General features: G+C 39.1%; 1 protein-coding gene across 1 annotated transcript in view; it reads right to left on the bottom strand.

Annotated features, from left to right (window-relative positions):
* The window catches only part of sema3aa (sema domain, immunoglobulin domain (Ig), short basic domain, secreted, (semaphorin) 3Aa), a 67,706-nt gene that overhangs the window by 48,388 nt on the left and 280 nt on the right, over positions 1-19,038 (bottom strand). The window lies entirely within an intron of this gene.

The raw sequence follows: 19,038 nt of genomic DNA, 5'->3' as shown, positions 1-19,038 counted from the left end.
CTGAGTGCACGTGCTCAGCGTCACATCCAACTGCTGTGTTTGAAAGATAGGCGCAGGAGTGCTGTCAGCATTGCTGCAGAGATTGAAAAGGTGGGGGGTCAGCCTGTCAGTGCTCAGACCATACGCCGCACACTACATCAAATTGGTCTGCATGACTGTCACCCCAGAAGGAAGCCTCTTCTGAAGTCTCTACACAAGAAAGCCCGCAAACAGTTTGCTGAAGACATGTCAACAAAGGACATGGATTACTGGAACCATGTCCTATGGTCTGATGAGACCAAGATTAATTTGTTTGGTTCAGATGGTCTCAAGCATGTGTGGCGGCAATCAGGTGAGGAGTACAAAGATAAGTGTGTCATGCCTACAGTCAAGCATGGTGGTGGGAATGCCATGGTCTGGGGCTGCATGAGTGCAGCAGGTGTTGGGGAGTTACATTTCATTGAGGGACACATGAACTCCAATATGTACTGTGAAATACTGAAGCAGAGCATGATCCCCTCCCTCCGGAAACTGGGTCGCAGGGCAGTGTTCCAGCATGATAATGACCCCAAACACACCTCTAAGACGACCACTGCTTTATTGAAGAGGCTGAGGGTAAAGGTGATGGACTGGCCAAGCATGTCTCCAGACCTAAACCCAATAGAACATTTTTGGGGCATCCTCAAGCGGAAGGTGGAGGAGCGCAAAGTCTCGAATATCCGCCAGCTCCGTGATGTCGTCATGGAGGAGTGGAAAAGCATTCCAGTGGCAACCTGTGAAGCTCTGGTAAACTCCATGCCCAGGAGAGTTAAGGCAGTTATGGGAAATAATGGTGGCCACACAAAATATTGACACTTCAGGAACTTTCACTAAGGGGTGTACTCACTTTTGTTGCCGGTGGTTTAGACATTAATGGCTGTATATTGAGTTATTTTGAGGGAAGAATAAATTTACACTGTTATATAAGCTGCACACAGACTACTTTTCATTGTGTCAAAGTGTCATTTTGTCAGTGTTGTCCCATGAAAAGATATACTTAAATATCTGCAGAAATGTGAGGGGTGTACTCACTTTTGTGATACACTGTATATGCAGAAAAATGTGTGTTAAAGCAAAAACACCCTTTTACTATATTAGCTTTAAAATATTTATACTGTAATGAGTATTTTTTCACATTAAACCTTATTGCACTTCCAAAAGTTATTATTATTAATATTTAATCTTCATATTATTTTATAGTCATTTTGCACAGAATGTTGGATAATGGGCTTTTTACTGTGGAATTATTTCCTCAATGTGTTACAGAGTGGAATTTATCCAGCGTTTAATCTGAAGTTTGTATGGCAGAGAAAAAATTTCAGATGTTATAATGTGTTTAAGAAATGGTTTCTTGGCTAAGACACACTGTACTGTGACAATGGCCTACAAATAATCAATAAGTCAATAAAAAACAGCACAATGCATATGCAGAAACATTAGTGTATTCAAGCTAAAACACCCTGGTACTCTTTTAGTTTTTAAATATTTATACTCTACTGAACATTTTTTATATTAAACTTCATTGCACTTTCAAAAGTAATGACTATTGTAAAAATAATTGAATAATTAAAGCTGATTTCTAATTTATGGTGAAATAAACCATTTTATTGTGTTCATGGCAGTCCCTCTCCTTACTGAGAAGGGTTTAAGGCTCTGTTTAAATCCTAAATTACAGTAGTGATGTGAGTCCAAATTGAACAAATTATGTCTTGACATTGGTCTAGTGATTGGTGACCATACTAACTGACTTTTAATTAAAGCCTGCAAACTATTAAACCACTATTGATTTTGATATTAAAAAGTAATTTTTGTTAATAGGGTATTTACTGTTACTTATGTATGAGTAATAAGCAATGTTTACAACACAACACAACACAACACAACACAGGAGTGCACACTGATCAGCCATAACATTAAAACCACCTCCTTGTTTCTACACTCACTGTCCATTTTATCAGCTCCTTTTACCATATAGAAGCACTTTGTAGTACTACCTGTAGTCCATCTGTTTCTCTACATACTTTTTTTAGCCTGCTTTCACCTTGTTCTTCAATGGTCAGGACCCCCACAGGACCACCACAGAGCAGGTATTATTTGGGTGATGGATCATTTTCAGCACTGCAGTGACACTGACATGGTGGTGGTGTGTTAGTGTGTGTTGTGCTGCTATGAGTAAATAAGACACAGAAATGCTGATGGAGTTTTTAAACACCTCATTGTCACTGCTGGACTGAAAATAGTCCATCAACCAAAAACATCTAGCCAACAACGCCCCGTGGGCAGCGTCCTGTGACCACTGATGAAGGTCTAGAAGATGACCAACTCAAACAGCAGCAATAGATGAGCGATCGTCTCTGACTTTACATCTACAAGGTGGTAGATATCAGCACAACACACACTAACACACCACCACCATGTCAGTGTTACTGCAGTGCTGAGAATGATCCAACACCTAAATACAGTGGGGTCAAAAAGTATTTAGTCAGCCACTGATTGTGCAGGTTCTCCTACTTAGAAAGATGAGAGAGGTCTGTAATTTTCATCATAGGTACACTTCAACTATGAGAGACAAAATGAGAAAAAAAAAATCCAGGAAATCACATTGTAGGATTTGTAAAGAATTTTTTTGTAAATTATGGTGGAAAATAAGTATTTGGTCACCCACAAACAAGCAAGATTTCTGGCTCTCACAGACCTGTAACTTCTTCTTTAAGAAGCTCTTCTGTCCTCCACTCGTTACCTGTATTAATGGCACCTGTTTGACCTTGTTATCTGTATAAAAGACACCTGTCCACAGCCTCAAACAGTCAGACTCCAAACTCAACCATGGCCAAGACCAAAGAGCTGTCGAAGGACACCAGAAAGAAAATTGTAGACCTGCACCAGGTTGGGAAGAGTGAATCTACAATAGGCAAGCAGGTTGGTGTGAATAAATCAACTGTGGGAACAATTGTAGGAAAATGGAAGACATACTGTACAAGACCATAGATAATCTCCCTTGGGGTCAAGATCTCATCCCGTGGGGTCAAAATGATCATGAGAATGGTGAGCAAAAATCCCAGAACTACACGGAGGGACCTGATGAATGACCTGCAGAGAGCTGGGACCAAAGTAACAAAGGCTACCATCAGTAACACACTACGCCGAGAGGGACTCAAATCCTGCAGTACCAGGCGTGTCCCCCGCTTAAGCCAGTACATGTCCAGGCCCGTCTGAAGTTTGCCAGAGAGCATATGGATGATCCAGAAGAGGATTGGGAGAATATCATGTGGTCAGATGAAACCAAAATGGAACTTTTTGGTAAAAACTCAACTTGTCGTGTTTGGAGGAAGAAGAAAAACCCAAGAACACCATACCTACTGTGAAGCATGGGGGTGGAAACATCATGCTTTGGGGCTGTTTTTCTGCAAAGGGGACAGGACGACTGATCCGTGTTAAGGGAAGAATGAACGGGGCCATGTATCGTGAGATTTTAAGCCAAAACCTCCTTCCATCAGTGGGAGCATTGAAGATGGAACGTGGCTGGGTCTTCCAGCATGACAATGATCCCAAACACACCGCTCGGGCAACGAAGGAGTGGCTCCGTAAAAAGCATTTCAAGGTCCTGGAGTGGCCTAGCCAGTCTCCAGACCTCAACCCCATAGAAAATTTGTGGAGGGAGTTAAAAGTCCGTGTTGCCCAGCGACAGCCCCAAAACATCACTGCTCTAGAGGAGATCTGCATGGAGGAATGGGCCAAAATACCAGCTACAGTGTGAACAGGAAACGTTTGACCTCTGTCATTGCCAACAAAGGTTATGTTACAAAGTATTGAGTTGAACTTTTGTTATTGACCAAATACTTATTTTCCACCATAAATAAATTCTTTAAAAATCCTACAATGTGATTTCCTGGATTTTTTTTCTCATTTTGTCTCTCATAGTTGAAGTGTACCTATGATGAAAATTACAGACCTCTCTCATCTTTCTAAGTAGGAGAACCTGCACAATCAGTGGATGACTAAATACTTTTTGGCCCCACTGTAATACCTGCTCTGTGGGGGTCCTTTCCATTAAGGAACAGGGTGAAAGCAGGCTAAAAAGGTATGTAGAGAAACAGATGGACTACAGTCAGTAATTGTAGAACTACAAAGAGTTTCTACATGGTAAGTGGAGCTGATAAAATGGACAATGTGTGTAGAAACAAGGAGGTGGTTATGTTATGGCTGATCGGTGTATATATTCCCTGTCATGCAATTAAAGTGAAGTTAAAAGTTTACATATTCATGAGATGTACTGTATGTCTTGGCATGCTAGCATGTGACAATGTTTTCTGCAACTATTCATGTCTTGTAAATGAATGACTGAACCAAAAAGGCCAGTTTTACCACATGAACCATCAAGAGCAAGTCTGGTATAAATTAGAAGCTGCTGAAATATATGTCAAGCTATCCACAATCAAGCAAATCCTTTCATTGCCATGGACAACTTAAGGTCAAAGTAAGTTTGTTGCAATGTAAAATTTGCTATACTGTGACCACTGTCATCCATGTTTCAGCAACCCTTCATTAATAGTAAGACCTCTGTTGGAGAAATTTCTCTTAGCATTATGTGACAGTCTAAGATTTCTTGTCTTTTTAGCAGGACATTATTCTTTCATGTCATTCTTTATGGGTGTCCTTCTTAACTGTGTCCTTCTTAATAGCCAAATTTATATGAGCTCAAATAAGTTATCAGCTGTAGTAAATATTCCTTGCAAGGTGAAAACACACGCTGGAACCAGAGCTGGGATCTTGAATACATTGTGCACCGGCTGGGCTGAGCAACCACATGAACAGCGATTGGCCTGTTGTTCAGATAAGGGTGGGATATTAAAAAAGCTGGATAGGGACTCTCTCATAACTGGTGCAATTACGACCTCTGCTGGCTGATTGATGGCGCCTGCACAGAGACGGGAAAAGAGTGCTGTCAGGGTGTGTCTCTCCGTACACAGTGCTGATCCGCATTGCACTCGTCAAAGTGTAGGTGACAAGATGCATACGGCATGCTGCCCATGTGTCGGAGGGGGCATGGGTTAGCTTCACTCTCCTCAATCAGAGCAGGGATCGGCATTGGTGGAGTGGAAGCGTGACCCAATTGGGCAATTGGATGCACTAAAAGGGAGAAAAAGGCATAAAACAAATGTATAGGGCTGCACAGTGTGTCTGTGAATATCACTGTCCCCTCACAGCCAGAAGGTCCTGGGCTCAATTTTCTTGTGGAGCAATCCAGGTGCTTTCTGTGTAGAGTTTGTATGTTCTCCCCGTGTCTGTGTGGATTTCCTCCAGGCACTCCGATTTCCTCCCACAGTCTAAATACATGCAGAGTGAGTGTGAGAGTATTTTTCCCGTGATGGACCTATTCAGGGTGTTTTCTACCTTTCGCCCAGTGAATCGTTCCCACTGCGATCCTAAATAGGATACAGTGGTGGTAAAACGGATAATTAATTAATGATGCTGTATGTGTACTGTATGTATATACATAATTCAGGGTGTTTCCTTTCACCCAGTGAATCGTTCCCACTGCGACCCTAAATAGGATACAGTGGTGGTAAAACAGATAATGAATGAATGCTATTTGTATATTTTAATCCTGCAAATTTTTTTGGAAACCCCTCAATAAAAAGCAAGGTTTTCATGTGTTCTATTGTTCTAGATAAATAAAAAAATAAATAATTAAACAAATGAATAAATAACTGCAGAAATGTTTAAATTCCTAACATGTACGATGTACATTTGTATATAAACATTTGATTTTTTTTAATTCAAGTCTTTCCCAAAGGCCATAAAACAGTACTGGCATTTGATTGCAGTGCTGCTCAGCTCAGCAATGTGATGAGAGAATGTGGAAGTGTTTAATTACTCCTGAGTCTGCTCTGGACATGCCAGTCTAACCTCAGAGCCTCCTAGAAGCAGGCCTCTGGCCGCAGAGCGTACAGCCAGACACTGCTGAGGCACAACTCAACCCTCCTTCCTAGTAATCTATATTACATCCTGACTAACAAAAAAGGAGAAACATGAACACATAGTTGGACATACATGATTATCATAACTAATCGTAATTAAAGGAATACTCAGGATTGTTGACTAAGTGGATAAGGTATGGGACTACAGAACAGAATGTTAAAAGGGTGTGGTGGGGGTATCTAAAACAGGACAACTGGCATAAAAAAGCACTTTCTGTCAATAATTAAAGCATGCAGATGACTAGGATTGGCCACTGCTGACAAAAATGATATTCCTCCCACCCAGAAAGTATTTAAATAATGATAGAGATGGGGGTTCATGATTATTCTATCATGGTTTTCCTTAGACATCAGAATCACCATGACCCTGATCAAAATAAAGCAGATAATAAAAAATATAAATTAATTAAATGGTAACCACTAGTAACAATGAAGGCCAGGCATGAAAAAAGGTCTTAAATAAATTGACAAACAAGTCACAGGCTGTGTCATGCAAAATACATGTGTAGCTCTGCTGTTGAGGCTCTGGACTACTATTGAGGTGACAGTTTAAATCCCAGCACCACCAAGGTACCATTTTTGGTATATTACACATCCTCTAGACTTAGTTGCTTCGGGTAAAACAATGTAAATGCAGAGAATACACAGATCAACCAGTTAAAATGCTAAACTCAGATCAAAATGACCAACTGCATCCCATTTTATCCAAATTTGTGATAATAATGCACGTTCTTTAGTAATACATGGCCAAAGTATTTCCTCTGCCCTTAGATTTCTATTGTAAGTGGGTTTGAAAAGGGGTTTTCTGTTGTTCCAGAAGGCAGACATGCTATAAGACATACACATGCCAGACACACAAATTGAATGACATCCAATACTCCCAAAAGTGCTTTTTTATATATAGAGATATTTAGAGACAGGTGCAGCATTTCCTGTCACACTGCACCCATAGTCCAGTCTGTAACCAAATCTACACAGACACACATGTGACACACAGGTGTACACACACATGCACACTACCCTTTATTTCTCTGCCCCACATACAGTGGGGGAAATAAGTATTTGATCCCCTGCTGATTTTGTAAGTTTACCCCCTTACAAGGACTTGAACAGTCTATAATTTTTATGGAAGAGAAAGAATTTCAACAAAAAATCCAGAAAAAAACATTAAATAAAAGTTATAAATTAATTTGTATTTCATTAAGGGAAATAAGTATTTGATCCCCTACCAACCAGCAAGAATTCTGACCCCCACAGACCGGTTATGTGCCCATGAGGCAAACAAATTAGTCCTGTCCCTGTATAAAAGACTCCTGTCACAGAATCAGTTTCTTCCGTTCAAATCTCTCGACCACCATGGGCAAGACCAAAGAGCTATCAAAGGACGTCAGGGACAAGATTGTAGACCTGCACAAGGCTGGAATGGGCTACAAGACCATCAGCAAGAAGCTTGGTGAGAAAGAGACCACTGTTGGTGCGATCATTCGAAAATGGAAGAAATACAAGATCACAGTCAATCACCCTCACTCTGGAGCTCCATGCAAGATCTCACCTGGTGGGGTAAGAATGATTCTGAGAAAGGTGAGGTCAGTCCAGAATTACACGGGAGGAGCTTGTCAATGATCTCAAGGGAGCTGGGAGCACAGTCACCAAGAAAACCATTAGTAACACACTTCGCCGTAATGGATTGAGATCCTGCAGTGCCCGCAAAGTCCCTTTGCTCAAAAAGGCTCATGTACAGGCCCGTCTGAAGTTTGCCAGTGAACACCTGAATGATTCAGAGAAAGCTTGGGAGAATGTGATATTGTCAGATGAGACCAAAATTGAGCTCTTTGGCATCAACTCCACTCGCCGTGTTTGGAGGCAAAGAAATGCCCAGTGGGGATGGTGTTCTTGGGGTCATATCCAGCATTTCTCTGCTCTCAGCTCCCTTGAGATCATTGACAAGCTCATCCCGTGTAATTCTGGACTGACCTCACCTTTCTCAGAATCATTCTTACCCCACCAGGTGAGATCTTGCATGGAGCTCCAGAGCGAGGGCGATTGACTGTGATCTTGTATTTCTTCCATTTTCGAATTATCGCACCAACAGTGGTCTCTTTCTCACCAAGCTTCTTGCTGATGGTCTTTTAGCCCATTCCAGCCTTGTGCAGGTCTACAATCTTGTCCCTGACGTCCTTTGATAGCTCTTTGGTCTTGCCCATGGTGGTCGAGAGATTTGAATGGAAGAAACTGATTCTGTGACAGGAGTCTTTTATACAGGGACAGGACTAATTTGTGTGCCTCATGGGCACATAACCGGTCTGTGGGGGTCAGAATTCTTGCTGGTTGGTAGGGGATCAAATACTTATTTCCCTTAATGAAATACAAATTAATTTATAACTTTTATTTAATGTTTTTTTTCTGGATTTTTTGTTGATATTCTGTCTCTCTCTGTTAAAATAAACCTTCCATAAAAATTATAGACTGTTCAAGTCTTTGTAAGGGGGTAAACTTACAAAATCAGCAGGGGATCAAATACTTATTTCCCCCACTGTACAAGCTTGGATAATTCAGCCAAGAAGGTGCTGATACCTATTAATTAAACCATTAAGCACAGCTCAGCCGTGAAGGGTCTATGCATAACATATGAGACAGAGCAATGAGCGCAATAGCAAAAAGGCCAAAATTACTTTCAAATGCAAACAGTGAACTAATTCAACTTTAGTTGTCCATAAGGATTATTTGAATGGAACAAGAATAAGATTTCTTCGTCTAGGAGGTACAATGCTATCTATACACCAGTTAGCCATAACATTAAAACCACCTCCTTGTTTCTACACTCACTGTCCATTTTATCAGCTCCATACAGCAACCATACAGAAGCACTTTGTAGTTCTACAATTACTGACTGTAGTCCATCTGTTTCTATACATGCTTTGTTAGGCCCCTTTCATGCTGTTCTTCAATGGGCAGGACTGTCACAGGATCACTACAGAGCAGGTATCATTTGGGTGGTGGATCATTCTCAGCACTGCAGTGACACTGACTTGGTGGTGGTGTGTTAGTGTGTATTGTGCTGTTATGAGTGGATCAGACACAGCAGCAATGCTGAAGTTTTTAAACACCTCACTGTCACTGCTGGACTGAGAATAGTCCACTAACCAAAAATATCCAGCCAACAGCACCCCATGGGCAGCATCCTGTGACCACTGAAGGTCTAGAAGATGACCAACTCAAACAGCAACAATAGATGAGCGATCGTCTCTGACTTTACATCTACAAGGTGGACCAACTAGGTAGGAGTGTCTAATAGAGTGGACAGTGAGTGGACACGGTATTTAAAAACTCCAGCTGTCTTATTTACTCATAGCAGCACAACACACACTAACACACCACCACCATGTCAGTGTCACTACAGTTCTGAGAATGATCCACCACCCAAGTAATACCTGCTCTGTGGTGGTCCTGTGGGGGTCCTGACCATTAAAGAACAGGGTGAAAGCAGTCTAAAACAATATGTAGAGAAACAGATGGTCAATAATTGTATAACTACAAAGTGCTTCTATATGGTAAGTGGAGCTGATAAAATGGACAAAGAGCATAGAAACAAAGAGGTGGTTTTAATGTTATGGCTGATCAGTGTATTTAATATGGCACATTATGATCATGATACACTTCTAAATATTGTGCGTCTCAGTATGTGTTTTTGCTTTTAAGTCATTCTACCAAACTAAAAACATAAAAACATATACCTAATAAGGACAACTAATATTGTGCATACTTGTAAATGAAGAATCTTACCATTATTCCATTAGTATCCAGGAAAATAAATCTCAAACCCTGTCAGCCATTTGTAAAAAGCATTTCAATTTTTCTAAGCTTCAAGTTTTTCCACTTAAATTATTAAGCCGATTATATGACTTATACTGAAAAAAAAAACCATTATATTAAATTTGAGAAAAATGCTTAACAGGAGAAGAATGTTGGCCATCCAATCTGACAAAGCTTAAAAGAATCTACCATGAACAACAGAATAAACTGCCCAGATCCAGCTTGGCAATGCTTGTAGAGACATGTCCAAGAAGATTTGCAGCTGTAATATCTGCCAAAGGGGCTTCTACAATATACTTAATAATGGGCTGGGCAGTATGACCAAAAATGTGTATCACGGTATTTGTTAAGATTCTGACAGTTTCACGATATATCATGGTATGATTCTACAGTCATTATCACATAGAATATAAAAAGTTTTAATTTCACCATGTATATAATGAAGGTTTTATGCAATTACTGTTAGCTCTCCCTTTAACAAATAAAACGTTTGCAGTCTACCAGTCTCCACTGATGAAGTGCACGGTTATATCATTATACTGAGGTACGACTCCACTGATTGTACAACTTGATCACAGGTCTGTTGTAGAAAAGTGGATGACTTTATATATCTATGCTTCCAGTTTGCTTCGTTGTTGTTGGTATTTTTGCCCGGTAGTAACGCTGCTTAACTGTTTGCATTTTTGCAACAACTGTGCTCCAACAAACCACTCAGTATATGGTGTTTTAATCTGTGTTGGAACCTAAAAAAAGCTTCTACACTGCCCACACAGCTTATTTCTTAGTTGTTTTTGTTTATATTTGTTTTCCACCATCGAGAAAACCTCTCTCATCTGTTAACACTGTTATGCTAACGCTACCTGGTTAACAAGCGAGCTGTATCTAATCTGCACAACACTCCATAGCGCTTTTAGTGGCGAACAATATTATTTGATTTGCTGCCTTTTGAAGCCTACAGCTGTTAAAATTAACTTTGCTACGGTATGGTGGTATATGAAAAATACATACCGTATGAGGAATTAAAGACGGTATACCGAATGTACCGTCATATCGCCCAGCACTAGTTAATAATTATTTATGTAATATACTGTTGTTTAAAGGAAATGTCTATTTTGAAATTTTTTTAATGGTTTTGAAAAAAAAACATGCTTTAACTATGGATGATTAAGTGTAGATTAAGTAAATGAGTAAGTAATTACTTAATTTAATTTAATGTCATCAAATATTGAAATATATTTTGCCATATATTGCTAAGCCAAAAACAGACAAAGGAAAACATCATGAAAATTAAGGTTTGCTGATTTGGTCAACAAATAGAACAAATTATTAGGCAGTTACAGTGGGACAGATTTGAGCATCTACAGTCAACTACTTTTAGTTGGTGGTGAAGGCTGTCACAAATCTGTGAATTCATCAGAAAGAGCGAGTAAGTGTGTGTGTGTGAGAGAGAGAGAGAGAGAGAGAGAGAGAGAGAGAGAGAGAGAGAGAAAACGTGAGAGAGTTTCAGAGAAAATTTGAGCAAGAAAGTCGGAATATTTGATCATTTAATATTCTGTTACAAAGGTCTGCACTTGTGCAATGCTGCACTTCCTCTACATCAAGCAAACAGTCACTATTACAGGCCTATTCCAGACACTTCCAGTGTGGTTTAGCATGGAGCATCTATTTCAGAATGTTTGGCCAGCATTTTAAAGACTACCACACAGTCAGTCCTTTTCCCAGTGCCACCCATTCAAATAAGTCCTGGGATGCTGCTAGCCTGGGTAATGAGATGGGAGGCCCTGGTAATTACCCTGAAGCAAGTAATTATCAGCTTGTTTTACTAGCGCATTAAACTCCTCCACACATGCTGGTTCTTCAGGGCTGAGGGACAGGATTGCTTTCTTAACAAACTGGCGTCTCAGATGGAGGGCTGCAGAGACATTAGGCTGCCTGCAGGGGGCACTGGTTTCATGTGATCGAACTAAGCACAACCTGCACTATTTTGCACTGGACATGCAGAGTGAACAGGTAACATCAGGACAAAGCATTGGCTGGCTGCCTCTCATCAGACCAGAGAATCTATTTCCTCACGTTACCATTCCAAGCAGGCTCTTGTATGCCTTTACTTAACAGTGGCTTCTGTCTTGTCAGTCTACAATGAAAGCAGGCACGTGCACAGACATTTTTGGGGGCAGGTGCTCAAGCCAAAAAAAAAAGGCACCCATCGCCAAAATTATTAATAAAAAAAACAAAAAAAAACACAGTAGGATATTTAACTTATATATTTATTTTTGTTAACACAATCAATACACATCTAATCAAATAACTCAAATGATCAAATTGCATAAATAAATGAAAAACAGGCAAAAACAAGGCCATATTGTGCACGCTTTTTAATAACCAAACAACTGATACTGATACATCTCCCTCATTTGCTTTACTGGTAGATGGCCTAATCCAGGATAAAAGAGAGATGCTACCCTGAGCTGCTTGCTGTAGTTCCTTTTTTTCTGCTTTTGTAACCTTTCTTAATGAAGAGTGACTTACTGAATCTCCATAAAGTGGAGAACACAGTATACATCATTTTACTGTTTTCTGACAGAGTTCAAGCATTACACTAATAATATACCATTACTATCAATTTACCTCACCAGACTGTCATGTAGCTCAACTTAAGACCTACCTTTGATTTCAAATCAGAAACCCACTTTGGGTAGTTAATGTTAACAATGGGCCTATTATTATGCCAATAAAATCAAATAAACAGCTAACTAACATTTTCCTATTTATTCATCATTTTTATATGCTGTTCTATATCATAGAGCATTATATTTAGCCTAATACATATATTAGTTTGTAATGTTAATTACCTAGTAAAATTATTCCTCATTTGTAAACCTCAACTGTTAAAGTACATGTATAAATGCTTGCATGAAAATAACTCCTTGACTAAAGGTGACTTTTCACAGTGTTTTGGCCAGGATGCTGTAATTATAAAATATTGTATGTTTGTATCTATTTTCAACACTTTACTGTGAGAACTACTTGACATTCTCCTGCAAAATGTTTGTGCTCATGCTTTTTTTTGTCTTCAGGCTTTCACATCAAAATAAGTAAGATTTTAAATGAAACAAAACCAGTGAACTTGTCTTTAAATTCTCTATCTGTATGTCTGTCTGCTGCACTTTGTCCCCCTCCCCCTTCATTAAACATGACAAATGTCAGTAAACAGCTGGACAAGGCTTTGAAATCACGTATTTCATGACTCATGAGTACAAAACATGTAGGCTATGCGTTATGCATGGATGCTCTTTGTATGAAAAACTGTCATTACCTGTCTGTCTGATGCTGTGGGTAAGAGGAGAAGTGTGTAGCAGCGGTTTGGCCTGGTGCTCAGCACTGCATGAGTGCACTAAATTGAGGGGAGCTTGTGGATCAGATCGGGGCAGAATTCTCACAAGAACTCAAATAAATGCCCCTCAGATATCAAAACACTTTTGGGGGGAATTGATGACAGAGAGAGTAATTTTTAATTTTAAATATTGATGAATGTAGAAAAAAATTGGGCTCCAGCAGAAAGGGCACTTTTCTCATCCAGGGCAAAAGGGCAGGTGCTTGAGCACCACTAGGGGTCTATCTGTGCACGTGCCTGAATGAAAGCCTGATTTTTGAAGCTCTTTTAGAGGGACTGTTGTTTTTTTTTTTTTTTTTACCTTTCCAATCAATGTCTGCCTAATTTGGCCACATCTTATTTAACATTTTTCAGGCCACTGTGGTCCTGGAAATGCACAGGCTTTAGATTTTTTATTATGAATTCTACACTGATCTGTGGCTATTAAAACAAATTAGTAAAACCAGTGACACATTTGTCTCAAATATAAAATAAAAGATGAAATAAAATAAAAAAAGAATAATTAATGTACAAATATGCTTAACATATAGTTTGTTTTATTTCGGATACAACCTTCTGTGTATCATAAACTGCTGTAGGACCGTCTATAGTATGCAAGTAATATAATAATTATTAGTAATGCATGTATTTAATAATAAATCTAAAATAAAACAAAAAACCTAGATTAAGTATGCAAATAAATAAATAAATAACCCCTACCAACACACTGAACCCACTTTGCCACTCTACAGCTATGTAAAATTCAGACTTGGAATGATCATGTAAAGCAGCGGTCCCCAACCGTTTTTGCAGCACGGACCGGTTTCATATAAGATATAATTTCACGTACCGGCGGGGGCGGGAGAATTTAAAATAGAATAACTATAGAATGGAAAATTTCAGATGCTGCTCCCATCTAGTGGTGATTAGAGACAATAACACCGGAAGAGTTTTGGAAGTGTAATTGCTCTTGTAGTGATCTCTAATTATTTATTCCTTCTTTGCAGCCCAGTAATGAATTACCCACGGACCGGTACCCGTCTGCGGCCCGGGGACCAGTGGGGACCACTGATGTAAAAGGATGTGCATGGCTCACTGGCAGGTGGACACATCAAAACAGTGCTCTAAAATGCTGACAGATGCAATATTCACCCATAGCCGAATTGAAAAGCATATAAATGCCTGGCAGTATAATTACAGGGCTAGCAGACAGAGAAAATAAATTATCAATTGGCAATCACTCAGCAACTGTGGCCCTCTCTGGCAGAGCTGTCTCCCTCAAGGGAACGGTGCCGTTCCTAGGTAGTCGATCCTGCATGACAGTACTACCCATGAAAAATCTATGTATGTCTGTTTGTGTCTGTGTGTAAAAGAAACCAAGCCTCCCTGGAGAGAGTGTTCTCCACATGCTTGTTTAAAAGCATGTCCCTCTCTGTGCATTTATTTGGCTTAATTACTATGCTGCATTTGCAGGGGGAGTGAGAATGAATGACACTTCATTTAACGACCAGGCTTGCTTGGCCAACTTTTGTCTGCCAGTTCCTTTCATTAAGCCACACTCTCTTTCCCTCACTCTTGTTCGTGGTCCCTCCATCGCCCTCTCTCTGGCGCTCAGACAGTGTGTGGGTGTGAACACCGATCTGTCACTCTGAGAGGCATCAAAAGAGCCATCAAACACCTGTGGACTACACACACACACACATACATACACAAACTCACATACACACACAAACGGCCTCTCACTATAGCCAGGTGTGTAATTATCGAGATCTATTTTCACTAGCTAGCCTACACTTTTTTATTCATTTTTATTGCTCGTCCTCACTCGTTTAGTACTGTACATTGTGACATCCACACCTCCAACATATAACAATTTTAGCAAGTAAAACATTTTCAGTCTTTATTATGAGATTATTAGCATTAGGTGTGCTGGATGCTGATATAAAATAGTGTCTATCGCCAAATACTGATTTATTGCTGGTATTTGAATGAACATGTAGACCAGAATGTACTGGTCCTGCTTGTCACGTATATAATCATTGGTTGTTTATCGTTTTTTTGTTTTTTTTACTACACCCTAAACATGACCAGTTTAGACTATCAAGTAATATTAGAATTTGGGAGGAGAAACTATCTATAACTTGTAATAAGCTAGTTGCCATTGAAGAATCACTTTTACTGGTTCTTTACGGCATTTTTTTAAAGAATAGGTTCCTTGCAGAATCTCTTATTTAAAAAAAATTATAGATTTATAACTGATTCCTTCTGGAACCAAACCTGAAGTGTTTTTTTTATTTTATTTGAACAGTAACTTTATCATGTAATTAGACCTACAGCTAAATGTATTAGAAAGACAGAAATAACCAGACTAAATAATAGGATAATTACAATCTGTTGTTTGCTAATACTCAGTGACACAGTCAGTTGTTGCATAACATAAGAGGTGCTATTTTACCAAAACCTTTAGTCATACACCTCTAGAGTGCACACTGAACTTGCTACAGAATTACTCGTCATGACTAGAGATCCAGACATCCTTCAGATGTGTCTAGAACTCAACTGGTGTTCACCTGTTAAATTTTAAATTGATTGGACATAGTTTGGAAAGGCTTAAACCTGTAAGGACCCATAATTTACACTGCATTGTCAGGATAAAAACAATGTCCACAAAGTACAAGGAACTGCCTGTGGATCCTGGAACCCAGAATCTGAATCAAATTGTAGCAAGGCAGAGATTATGGCATAGGTGTAAACTATATCTAACCTTTTAAGTGATTCCAGGACCACCATGGCCCTAGTCATTTTACAATGGAAAAGTTTGGTAAAGATACTTTGGTAAAATACATTTTTAGTGAACCAGACCCATGAGCTACATTTGGCTGCTGGGGGTCACAAAATAAAATTATGAATTTGGCACAATTAAACACATAAACATGACTTAAATGTGTCACACAAGTGCAACTAACACTACTGCAGATGGGTAACATAATAATACACTATACGGACAAAAGTATTTGGACACCTGACCATGAACTTGTTGGACATCCTATTTCAACTGTATGGCTGGGAACTGATGTTGGTCAAGAAAGCATCGACTGATGTTCCAGTTCATTTCAAAGCTCTGTGCAGGCCACTGGAGTTTTCTTAATGTCTTTATAGACCTTGATTTGTGCACAGGAGCACAGTCATGCTGGAACAAGAAAGGGCATTCCCTAACCTGTTGCTGCAAAGTTGGAAGCATATTGTTTCCTTTATTTAACTGATTTTTAAGTTAAATTTTTAAGTTTAGTTAAGATAAAGCATCGTCAATATAGGTGCAACTTCATATTAATAAATACATGTACAAGATACTGCACAGCTTTGTTTATCCTATAAAATATTGCAAGGCCAAATAGTAATAAATTCATAGTATTTTTTTATGTTTTAATTCAAATTGTGTGGGTTTTATCTTGTGTAACTTAAAAGTTTTGCATTCGGTGAAGAGTGAATTGGCTTAGTAGCAAGATGCTGCCTTTTAGCTGCATATTTAAAGATGTTACAGATAAAATCTCAGAGCTACATAAGACTGCAAGGCAGCCTGCGTACGAAAGGCTAGAGTGACCGTGAAACACATACCAGGACGTCATTTCTTAGAAATGGCTTTAGAGATAAATGGCGACAGCTTTCAAAAGCATTGATGTCATATAACATTTTGTTATATGAAGTTATTATTCAATTACTTTACCCTGAAGGATGTACAGATGGGCAGTTTTTGTCAAGAGAAAATACTTTGTTGACACTGTTCTCACCAGTCTTTGAAGTATACTAGCAGAGGTATTACTTCTAAGAGGCGTGTGATTAACCACTGGTGGACATGCACCTTTTTCATATTACCAAGCCCTACGTTAAAAACACATTTCAGACCATGAAATGAAACATCAGTAAATCTAGACATGTTTCTTTAAAGCCGTGCATTTTATGCAAACGTCTGTGTGAATTCTCACACCCTCTGCTTTCATTTCTTTTTAAATAGTCAGGCTTCAAGATCAAAATAACTCTCTCCATCTATAAAAGTAATGAGAGGCTTTTAAATGCTCAGCACTGGAGTTAATTTGTGCTTTACGCTAACCTTACAATCAAAACAAATCCTAAAACATACCCCGGTTACGATAAGAATTCATAAAGCCGCCCAGACAGACAGAGAAAGAGAATTCAGCATTCAGTGTTGAGCTGTATACTTTTAGTCATGTCTGCACAAAGAACCACAGTGGTTTGCCAAGCTGGCAATAAAAGCAAAAGGGCCAGAAATATGGCAAAAATGCTGCTGCCTATTTTAATTTCAGATGAAAGGTCTGGCTTGCAAAGAGGCTGTGCCAGTAGGATCTTTGCAGTCTCCATGCAAAGTAACACTTTGTCCCAAGAATAACGTTTACCACCACCACCGCCGCCACCACCATTCTAACACAGAGCAGCAGTGTTCCTACAGTAGAGCATTAAAGTGCTGCGGCAGCTAAGGGTATGAAGGTATGAGGGCACTTCCAGAGTCATTTGGATATGTTTTTGATCTTGTGCATGCTCCTTAAGGTCTAAGCACAACCAATAAATTCCAAAGACAATTGTAACATTGACAGGAAAAGGGTGAAAAAGCTGTCATGACCAAGGATTAATTAATTGCTTTTTTTTTTTTTAATATTTTTGTAATATAATATAATTATAAAATTTGATTCAGGGTCATGGTGGATCTGGATCATGTCCTCAAAACAATTGGTACAAAGTAAGAAAAACTCACTTTACAGGCAACCAGTACATTAAGGATAATCAGTCATATATTTACCCACATGCATGGCCTATTTTAAGCAGCTAATTTTTTTTACTGGTATGATTTTTAAATGTAAATGAAATCAGTTGTACCCAAAAGAATCCAACACATCCAGGTTCCAGGACACTAAAGCATTAAGCATCAACGCTACCTATGCTATGGTCCTAAATACATACATACATCTTTTACATTTTGTTATTTTTCTTTATTTAAGATTTACTCTCACTATATGATGTTTGCAACATTAGTTCTTAATTTTTTTAACTACTATATTGGGATCTAGACTTAATCACTGTAATGCTACTTTGCTATGCAAATGAACTAAACTAAACAGAACGATACATCTCTCCATTTGGCAGCCATGAAAGACGATACCGGGCACAGAGTTCCAAAAGGAGGGACAGTGTCGGGGAGAAATCCCATTACGGGCCAATACACAAAGCTTGTTTCCCTGAGACCTCCCTGAGCATATGGAAACAATCTGTCTGAGCAAAATAAGAATAGACGATCGTATGCCAGCGAGAGGGAGAAATCTGTGAGAGACGGAGAAAAAATAGACAAATGAAAGAGTAGAATGACAGAGTTAAATGAGGAGATATTTCGGAGAGGTAAAAATATAGAAGAGTATACAGAGTCTGTCATAATGATGGATGGATGGGTTTAGGTAGGTAGACACAGAGTCTGTCACAATGACAGACAGACAAATGGACATACAGGTAGATGGATAGATAGATAGATAGATAGATAGATAGATAGATAGATAGATAGATAGATAGATAGATAGATAGATAGATAGATAGATAGATAGATAGATAGATAGATAGATAGATAGATAGATAGATGTGCAGACAGACAGACAGATAGATAGGGTGTCACTGCTTGGTACCTGGGTACCTTTGCTTTGTGTCTGGCTACTTCTATTCAGAAGAAACTAATTTTATAAGAACACTTTTGACAGGTAACTATTAAATTATAATTAAGGTGCAATGGCTGCCAACTCAAATATTCTGAATATTCAGTGCCTTCTGGTAGACCTGTTATAAATTAGATTCAAG

Source organism: Trichomycterus rosablanca, chromosome 1, assembly GCF_030014385.1.
Source record: "Trichomycterus rosablanca isolate fTriRos1 chromosome 1, fTriRos1.hap1, whole genome shotgun sequence".
Lineage (NCBI taxonomy): Eukaryota > Metazoa > Chordata > Actinopteri > Siluriformes > Trichomycteridae > Trichomycterus > Trichomycterus rosablanca.
The sequence above is the reverse complement of the archived record's forward strand: the minus strand, read 5'-3'. Positions and strand labels throughout refer to the sequence as shown.